The sequence below is a fragment of the Siphateles boraxobius genome, unplaced genomic scaffold, assembly GCF_051911475.1.
Source record: "Siphateles boraxobius isolate OS27281-9 unplaced genomic scaffold, OSU_SipBor_1 6, whole genome shotgun sequence".
Lineage (NCBI taxonomy): Eukaryota > Metazoa > Chordata > Actinopteri > Cypriniformes > Leuciscidae > Siphateles > Siphateles boraxobius.
Window position 1 is genome coordinate 9,520,488 of NW_027509186.1, and position 8,560 is coordinate 9,529,047.

At 36.8% G+C, this 8,560-nt stretch overlaps 1 long non-coding RNA gene across 1 annotated transcript; it reads left to right on the forward strand.

Moving 5' to 3' along the window:
* The first annotated feature begins 6,278 nt into the window (after window positions 1-6,278).
* On the forward strand, window positions 6,279-7,755 carry LOC143715845 (uncharacterized). The gene is made up of 2 exons (XR_013195902.1): window positions 6,279-6,642; window positions 6,738-7,755. It is a non-coding gene; the product is annotated as an uncharacterized LOC143715845 (long non-coding RNA).
* Window positions 7,756-8,560: the final 805 nt, after the last annotated feature.

Below are 8,560 nucleotides of genomic sequence, written 5' to 3' on the forward strand. Positions count from 1 at the left end.
CATCATTTTAGCGTTAGTAACGGAGGTTTGAGCCACTGATATCAGACTAATGATGGGGACACACTTACGACTTGCTGAAACATTCTAAGACGTGCTGTTTCCATCGACTGCAGCAGATTTTAAACACCGACCTTGAACACGCGTTTGGGCATGATCAGTCATCAAATTACAATTATAACCGGCCTCAGAGTAAGTGTGTCCACGGCTTTATGCAGTTATTAGAGAGAGAGAGAGAGAGAGAAAGGTTGCAATAATGAGACAGAAAAGCATGTGCGTCGATATTATTATTTATTTATTAATTCAATTAGTTTTAATTAATTCGTATTTGTTAATATAATTGACAGTATTTTCTATTATTGACAGTAGACTAGCCTAATAAATGAAACACAAAGCCCTTTTAACAAGCATTAGTCTGCTATCAGTGGCTAAACCCGTTACTAACTCTAAAATGACGTTTTGGAATTAGCAATGGGGGCATGGGATTAGATGCGTAAGAAAGAGCGTTTTAATGACAAAAACTTGACAAACGTCTTGAAATACATCATCTGTATTATGAATTGTATGTATCCTATTTTCCGTTAGTCAGCTATGCGAAGTGATATGGAACTGTAATGTGGTCAAGACCTGCCTGGAACTACTTTAGCCGTGCGTTTCTCTGAAAATAATTGCACACCTTAGAACGTTCGTCAACCAATCAGATTCAAGTTGCTGATTTAAATTTTTAAAGCAGCACCAAGTATCTTTTCCTCTTCGGTCGCCCTACAGGTTGGAAGCGGAATTGTCCATTACCGCTGTCGTAAATAATTTAGCCTACCGCAGCCTACTGTCGCACGCGCACGCACTCTCTGTTTATCCAGCACCGGCTTTAGAATCAACAATGGCCACAGACAAGGTAGAGTATGATGCATGATTTTATGAAAGCATGATGTATTGCGACATCACAAACGAGCAATTGTAGCAATTGTAATGCTTGCCGTAAAGCAAGTCAAATTAGTAGTTTTCTTATGTCTCATTAGAACTACAGAAACGCGACCCGATCTGGCAAGATCTACATAGCGTAGATATATCAGATAAAGGACATTTTGGAAACATTATTTTAAGGTAAAAATCTTACTTGGTGCTGCTTTAAGTACAATCAACTTGAATGTTTAAGACATTTCAACTTAAATTACATTAAACTGACTTTAAGTTTTACAATCACTCTCTCCTGAGTTCTAGGACTCCACTTCCCATCACCCCCGTTATCACTTTCGGTCAATAGGCGGCACAATTACACTCATCTCCTTCCGTTATCACTCATCTCCTTCCATCCCTGTCTCATCCCCATTATCACTGCCACCTGTTCTCACTCAGCTCCCCCTTTATCTGGACCTCGCTCCCCTTTGCTCCCTGCGAAGTCTTGTTTCTGCCACGGCATGCAACTCTGAGCTATCTACTGGTAAACTCTAAGTACTCCTGGTTCCTCGATCCTAGCCTGTTTCCAAAGACTCTTTATGAACGTTTGCTGCTTGCCCACGACCCTTGCCTGGTAACAACTCCGAGTTCTGGACTGCCCCTGAGTGTTAATCATTACTGTGTCTGCTCTGCTCTGTTTGCTTGTGTGTTTCAATAAAGTATCTGCACATGGATCCGAACGCCTCTGACTCTGCATCACAGTAGTATAAAATGTAATAAATTTGGTTCTGAGTAAATTACATTATGAACATTTTATTACAATAATAATATAATACTTCTTACATTTTGTGCAGTTATTACATTATGAGTTGCTACAACATAGTATCTTTCTCTGTACAAATATATATTGTTTTAGTCAAATATATAAAATTTGAGTCGACACGACTTGACTGGACTGGACTGGACTCAACTCGACTTGACTCGACTCGACACGACTTGACTTGACACAAGAGGTAACATTAAACAATGATCCAGCACAGGACTGAAAACACAGGGAGAATAAATAGGGAGCAAACAAGGCAGGTAACGAGGGAGGACAGGTGGGGAAAATGAACTGATAAAATCAGGTAATGTTGTGGTTTCTTTCTTTCGTGAAATCAGTCAGAGATCTTTGATACCAGAAATATTAGACTTTCTGTTACAACAAAGCTGAGCATCTTCTGCAGAAGGTTGCTCCCGATCATAGCCCAGCTTCATACATATATACATACATCCTTTTCCAAAGATGGTAACACATCCTATGGGCAGGGTATTTTTGGGTAAAGGTCCTGTATCATGTGACATACTAAAATAGAAGTTCTGCCGCATTAACATTTTATGCCTTTCTTCAGGCTTCCAAAAAGTAAAACCAAAGTCACACACAGAGGAAATAATAGTGTACAAATATATAGCTAAATTACTTATTTTCTAAATAATAAGATCTTCTACATTCCCTCCTCTGGGGCTTATTTAAGCTCCACTTTCACTATCCTTTTCCAGAGTGTAGTTTCAAAATCCAGCCCCCTCAGTAATGCTACCTAGTGACTCAATTATGTCACCCCGTCTCTTTTCCAATGACTAGATTATGCCACCACACTCCGGAGGAGCATACGAACAAAACATCTCTCTACATATATTTTTCTTTCTTTCAGTTGTTTTTCTTTTTCTTTCTATGAAAGTAAAAGATTCTTTACTCCCTAATAAAAAAAAAAGAAAAATAAGACATTGTTATAAATGTTTGCATACACTTGGTTCAGCATTGCCTGTTATAGTTATGTAGACTTCGTCAAACATAAAAATCCTCTTCGACCCAGACACTTTGCGCATCGTAGAGGGTCACCCTTGGGCAGGGGTTAGGCTAGCACATATACCCAGGGTCTGGCTCATCAGTCATCTTCTTCATCCTCATTTGAGGTACTTCAATCAACATCCAATGTTTGTAAATATCAATTTGGTTTATAAGCCTAATCTTAAAAATGTATGATTTGGTTGCCCTCTAAAATTAGTTTTCATTATCTTGTTATTTCAGCATTTCCATTTGTTTAACCATGGTTTTGACAATTAGTGATCTTATTATGGGAAGTACACAACAGAATAACAACCCACTTTCAATATTGCAACTCCAAAAAACATTCCTAATTTACCAAACCATGGTCATAATTCTCCAAACTTTAAATCAAGTTTTCCTTAACTTCTGCTCTTAAGCTTTTTTAACTTAATTGTATTCGCTAAATTTTCCTCCCTGCGCAGTATTATTTGTCAAAAGTGCAATGATCTCCAAACAGAAGTCATTCTACTTTTTTCATGTACTTGTTTTTCTCCTAATGCAGACAAAGCATTACAATAAATCTCTGCTGATTATAGTAATTGATTCATTCTGCAGTTTTGTTTTGCGAGATCCATATGAATTTTAATTTAAAATAGGGCTGGGAAAAAATAACTATTTCTCATTTTTAATTGTTTCTTATTTTTATGAAGGAATATCAATTCTTAAAGGTGGGGCATGTGATTTGGAAAACGACGGCAGGCAGATTTTGAAAATACACAATTCAAATGGTCCTACCTTCTTTCCTCCAAGGCTGGCTCTGTCTCCACCCATTCGAAGAACATGGACGCGCAATCATGCACGAGCGAAAACTCAGATGCCCGAGAGATTGTAATGACGATTTACTACTAATCATGGAACCGGCTTTACTGACGAGGTGCTCATGGGTCACGAGCTTTGAGTATGAGCACGAAGGGGGTCACGCGCGCTGGGGGGAGGGGGGTGTGGTACGACCGTTTGATTGACGAACTTACTGTCCAATGATTCTAGGTGGTCTTGGAAATGATTGGCTGGAGTTTTTCGAGTCCTGCCCGTTCCACAGATGATTAAATTGCTTAATTTTCATTTCAGGGCTTCTAACTCAGTGGCTGTAAGTGGGTTAGGAATAGGATTTCAAGTTATTTTGAAAAAATGGACAAAAAAGAGAATCACATACCCCACCTTTAAATTCAAAGAATCAATCTTTTAGTCAGTAATTTTTAGTTGTTGAACCAACAGAGCATTGTAGTGCAACTTCTATCCAATCAATCGCAATACGCTTTGTTATATTGCTTTACATTTCAAATTCTGTCTATTTTATTACCAAATTTATACAATAACATTTTTGACATTTTTAAAGCAGCAGTAGGGAGTTTTGAGAAAATGTTGACTTAGCCTGAAAATTTGAACAAGCACAACTTACAGGTCCAATCCCCTTGCTCTCTGCTGCGCTACAGCCCTCCCTCCACAGCTCCTCCCTCCACAGCTCCTCCCTCCACAGCGGAGCCTGCCGTGAACGCGCAGGCTAGTAAGCAGGACCACCGATGACGGCGGATTATAAACAGTTATGGAACATTCACTAATAGGGACGAAACATCAACAATATGCTTTACATTGACTATGGCCTGCCCATACTTTGACTACAAACTTGGTCCTCAAATCATTATGTATTTTGCAATACATGTAACTTTCTAACGTTGCACTCTTTCTATAAGTTATAAATAGCTAGTAAGATAACGTTAAAGGATTAGTTCACTTTTAAAAAAACTTTTGCTGATAATTTACTCACCCCCATGTCATCCAAGATGTCCATGTCTTTCTTTCTTCAGTCGAAAAGAAATTAAGGTTTTTGATAAAAACATTCCAGGCTTTTTCTCCATATAATGGACTTCAATAGGACACAAACGTTTCAAGGACCAAATGACAGTTTCAGTGCAGCTTCAAAGGGCTTTAAACGATACCAGACGATGAATAAGGGTCTTATCTAGCGAAACGATCGGTCATTTCAAAAATAAATAAAAAACTTTCTGTTTTATAAGCACAAATGCTCGCCTTGCTCTGTTCTGTGATGCACGTTTGTGATCCTGTTCGAACTCGTTCATCCAAATGAACAAATCTTTTTTCGAGTCATTTCGTTCGTTGAATGAACGAAATGACTCCGAAAAAGACTCGTTCAAAATGAACAAATCTTTTTTCGAGTCATTTCGTTCGTTGAATGAATGAAATGACTCGAAAAAAGATCCCTTCATTTGGATGAACGAGTTCGAACAGGAGAGTCACGAACGACGGTACGCGCTCGCGCTGTGCAAGAGAGGGGTGATCAGCGCGTACACGAGCGTGATTGACACTGCTAAGACATTCCTCCTGGCTCTGATTGGTTGTTTCTGACCGGGAGCGTTGTATTTCTGCAAATGGCAATAGGACCACAGGGAGGAGCCAGAGGGGCTTGATATTTTCACAGATTATCTGTCTGATATTCTACTTTCAGGACATAATGACAGTTTTAACAAATATTTGTTTACAAAAGTTACCTACTGGAGCTTTAATCTGGCGTGTTGTAGCTCCTCATTGTAGCCCCTCAGTTCAAGAGGTTCTTAACTGAATACCTTTTCTTCCTTTTTACTAATTTCTAAATAAACTATCCTGAATAAACTAATCATGTCTCATGTAATCACTCAAACTAAGAAAGCTTGAGAGCAATGTTACATTTACCTCATAAAAGTCTTTTAATACATTTATTAGATAATTAGAAAAAATAACTCTAGAAAATAACTTTTTGCACTATATATTACATATTCATGTAAATTTATTTTTCTGTATATCTAAATAAATGTAATAATCTAAAAGTTTTTATATCAACCCTTTCAAACATAAAGCATTATAACTTAATTATAATTAAAACTTCCTTGTGTGTAATTTAAATGTTCGGATACAATTAATTTTAATCTTCACTATTTCTGGAATGAATGCTGACCCATTATCTGAATTTATTTCTAATAGAATTTCAAATCTAAGGATTTGTCACGGTGTGGTGCAGAAGGAGCAGAGTCCAAAGTTCCAATACAAACTTTTACTTAATATGTAATTCTAACAGGTACAAAAGTACATACTTTTGAGTGTGTAGCAAAAGAGTAGGCATATGGAAGCAGATTAGTCTCAAATATAATTCACGCAAAAAACGTGATTCACACATGCGTAGACAATTTCACATGCATGAAACCTCACATACACACAAAAAAAATTCACGTGCGTGAAAAAAATATATATTGACAAAAAGCAATTCACATGCGCAAAATAAAATTATATATTCATAAAATACATTTCACAAATGCAAAACACAATTCGTAGATATACAACTGTGCAAAAAAACCTTTGAATGTTTAAAATGTACGAGTGTGTCCTTGAATTTGAATGTGCAAATCGTAATTCACGCACGAATCGCCTTGCATGTGTGTGTGTGTGTTTGAGACTTTCCTGGCAGCCCTTTACTCCTAACACAGACCAGTGGTACTCTTTAGCCAATCAGATTTAAGCTTTATCAATCGACCAATCAGTGTCACGTGAGGGCGGGCCATACCTGCCCTACGTCATCAGCTTTCGACCAGTTCATGGCTGAGCAGAGGTAAGTGCAGTTAATCGTTCATTTCTGTGTTAACTGAAGTTAGAGATCAGTTCAAGCAATAGTTTATGAACTATTAACTGATGTAAGCAAGCGCTGTTGTAATCAGATGTCCCATATTGTGTCAAAAATGAAGAAGAATGCTTGATTTGTTGTATTTTAGCTGCAGGTACAGACAGCTTTCACACCCACAACATTCACGCTAATGATTGCAAAACAATCATCTGTGGTCAATACCCACCCTAGCTCTCTTAGCACTGGCCTCATCGAGATTGTTCTTTAAATGGTGAATAGACCTATTTTAATGAGCACACAGTGTTTATTTGCCATTTGTGTATGTTGTTAAATTATTATTAACACTTGTTTCCCTCTATTTTTCAGGATTACTCACCTTTGATGTGACATCTGGATAGCAGTCACAAACATCTTAATTTATGTTATTTCTTTATTCTCTTTTATACTTTTTTTGTATTAATGTCTTAATTGGTAACACTTTACAATAACGTTTCATTAGATAACATTTGTTAACATGAACTAATAATGAACTGCACGTAAACAGCCTTTATTATTTTTTGTTAATGTTAATTTCAACATTTACTTAATTAAAATCTTGTTAACATTAGTTAATGCACTGTAAACTAACAATAAACAGCTGCATTTTTAACTAACGTTAACTAAGATTAACAAACACCTCAACAAATGTATTGCTCATGGTTAGTTAATACATTAACTAATGTTAACTTAGTTATTGTACCATATTGTAGACTGTTACCAATATATTCAACATGCATTTCCTTATGTTTTGTGCTGTATTGTCATCTCAAGGTTTTTAAATAAAAGTTTTTTATTGTCATCTTAAGGTCTCACAGGACAATATGGTGAAGCATTAATTTTACTTTGCCTAGTAAAATAGGCAAATCTGATTTTATGCTGATAAGACAAAGGTACTTATCATAGAGAGGCAATTAAGATTATGCGACTAAGATAACTCTAAGTAAACTCTATTCAAATACCATCACTTAATCTCCGACGTCCTCTGTCTGCACCTCTCGTACTATAGGTTTTTACTATTTTAAATATCAGGACAAAATCTTATATGTCCTAATAGAGAGGTCTACTGATGACTGGATTGAACAATTAATTTGTTCACTTTTCACTTGATGTATTGCACTTATATTTCTATACTTTAAAAGCAAAGTAGACTCTGACTGGATCTCTGAACTCTGGAAGAGACTTATATTTCTCTGTACTGAATGTTGTGCTTCATACTTAAGACTGTCAGTTCATGATCTTCATATGTAACAGGAACATTAATCATGATCAAGTCATTTTATATATATTTTATTCCCAAAGGATTTCAGAAACTTTCAAATTAATAAAACGTGTACATCAAATTGAACTATGTCTTTGAATCTTTTAATTCTGACAATAACATTTAATAATGCATGCATAGCAGGGCTGTATTCCTAGAGCGTGTACATATAGTCCGCAGGAGACAAATGGATACAGTAGCTGTGCTGTCTTTAAAGTGAAGTTAATGGGTTAAATAAGTTATTCGTTGGAAAAGTTAAAAAAAAAAGTGAGCTTAAAAAGTTAAAACTTTGAATACAATTTAAATTTCATTAGTTATTGCGGGGTGCTGCCCTCTACTGGTCAGAGTTAATAATTCAGGGAAGCACTCTCTTCAGTTGAACTCTGACAGGCAAGAAAGACAGTGCTGGATTCATGTTGCTGAATTTATTTCTGATACGCTTTTGCCTTGGAGACTATGTGCCTGTAAGTAATGTGTAAATTATTTTCAATCACTTGCATTGGTAAGGAATGTCATGTTAGAAACGTTTTTATGTTTTGGTAAACATGTGCTCTGTTAGCTAGCAGTCCAGGGGCCTGTACCATGAAGCCGGTTTAGACTAGCCAGCTATGTTTCAGTTTAGTTTGCGTCAACCCTGGGTTTTAGGGACCATGAAAGTGGTTTGGCTTTTAGCAATGTTCATCGCCATAGTAACTTACTCTCCACGCTAACCTGGTCCGGGGCAGGTTATGTTCCAGGTAAGAGGTTGCAAACCAAACTCAGACCAATCAGCTGTGAGCAAAGTGTCACATGACTGATGTGATAAAGTCACTCCACCTGTTTCTACTCCAAATTAAAGGTCACTACATAGCAAATGATTTTTAAAGACAAAATCATCTGGTTTTTAGTGATG